We start from the raw sequence: 2,002 nt of genomic DNA on the forward strand, positions 1-2,002 counted from the left end.
CGTGTGTGTGTGTGCTGGTGTGTGTGTGTGTGTGTGTGTGTGTGTGTGTGTGTAGGTGGTTTTACCGACAAATGGGGACGATTGTCACTGGAGAGCAGTCAAATGGGGACGCTTCCGACAAACGGGGACGTCCCCATTTGTCGGCCCGTGCGACCCCATTTGACTGGATTTGAGCAGATTGAGCGACCCCATTTGACTGCTTCCTAGCATCCCTGTGGACAAACGGACTGGATTTTCACACAGATTCATACACATATTTTAGCTCTGCACTTTGTGGTCTGCTCAACTAAACCATGTGATTGTTATCATGTGACTTCAAATGACTTTACAGTAACTGCTTTCATCAGAATTCAGTTTCTATTCAAATGTAGTCAAACTAAAACATTTATTTGAATTAAAAAAAACAAAAGTTATTGCATTTAATATATTTTATTAAGAGTATTTTGAAAGAGTTCTGATTATTTGATCACGGGGTTTTTTTGTATTAAAACAAAAACAAACACAGAAACATATACATTCCTGTAAAAAAAAAAAAATGATTACAACTATTTTGTTATGAGATTTATTTTAGGTTAATTCGAAGTGTTGTGTCTCATTATTACATCTTTTTTGTCGTGTTTATTGCAATTTTTATTTATTTTATTCATGTAACCCTAGAGGTTTTTTGAAATAAATATTGATTTGACTTGACTTATTGCGAAGTATGAACCGCGTAGGGGGAGCAAAGGAGGGAGGGAGAGAGAGAGGTACGGAGGAAGGGAGGGAGAGAGAAAGGTACGGAGGAAGGGAGGGAGAGAGAGAGGTACGGATGAAGGGAGGGAGAGAGAGAGGTACGGATGAAGGGAGGGAGAGAGAGAGGTACGGAGAAAGAGAGTGAGAGAGTGAGAGAGAGATAGAGGGAGCAAAGGAGGGAGGGAGAGAGAGAGGTATGGCGGAAGGGAGACACAGAGAGGGGGCAAAGAAGGGAGGGAGAGAGAGAGGTACGGAGGAAGGGAGAGAGAGAGAGGGAGCAAAGGAGGGAGGGATATAGAGAGGTATGGAGGAAGGGAGAGAGAGGCAGCAAAGGAGGGAGGGAGAGAGAGAGGTACGGAGGGAGGGAGAGAGAGAGGGAGCAAAGGAGAGACAGATAGAGAGAGAGGTAAGGAGGGAGGGAGAGAGAGATGGAGCAAAGAAGGGAGGGAGAGAGAGAGTTACGGAGGGAGGAAGAGAGAGAGAGGCAGCAAAGGAGGGAGGGAGAGAGAGAGGTAAGGAGGGAGGGAGAGAGAGAGGGAGCAAAGGAGGGAGGAAGAGAGAGAGGTACGGAGGGAGGGAGAGAGAGAGAGAGAGGGAGCAAAGGAGGGAGGGAGAGAGATAGGTAAGGAGGGGGGGGGGAGAGAGAGAGGGAGCAAAAGAGGGAGGGAGAGAGAGAGGTACGGAGGAAGGGAGAAAGAGAGAGGGAGCAAAAGAGGGAGGGAGAGAGAGAGAGGAACGGAGGAAGGGGGAGAGAGAGAGGGAGCAAAAGAGGGAGGGAGAGAGAGAGAGGTACGAAGGAAGGGAGAAAGAGAGAGGGAGCAAAGGAGAGAGGGAGAGAGAGAGGTAAGGAGGGAGAGAGACAGGGAGCAAAGGAGGGAGGGAGAGAGAGAGGTACGGAGGAAGGGAGAGAGAGAGAGAGAGAGGGAGCACAGGAGGGAGTGAGAGATGAGAGGTAGGGAGGGAGAGAGAGAGACAGAGGGAGCAAAGGAGGGAGGGAGAGAGAAAGGTAAGGAGGGTGAGAGAAAGAGAGGGAGCAAAGGAGGGAGGGAGAGAGAGAGATACGGACGGAGGGAGAAATCGAGAGGAAGCAAAGGAGGGAGGGAGAGAGAGAGAGGGGTAAGGAGGGAGAGAGAGAGGGAGCAAAGGAGGGAGGGAGAGAGAGAGAGAGGTACGGAGGAAGGGAGGGAGAGAGAAAGGTACGGAGGAAGGGAGGGAGAGAGAGAGGTAGAGAGTAAGGGAGGGAGAGAGAGAGGTAAGGATGAAGGGAGGG

Source organism: Littorina saxatilis, linkage group LG13 (genome assembly GCF_037325665.1).
Source record: "Littorina saxatilis isolate snail1 linkage group LG13, US_GU_Lsax_2.0, whole genome shotgun sequence".
Taxonomy (NCBI): Eukaryota; Metazoa; Mollusca; class Gastropoda; order Littorinimorpha; family Littorinidae; genus Littorina; species Littorina saxatilis.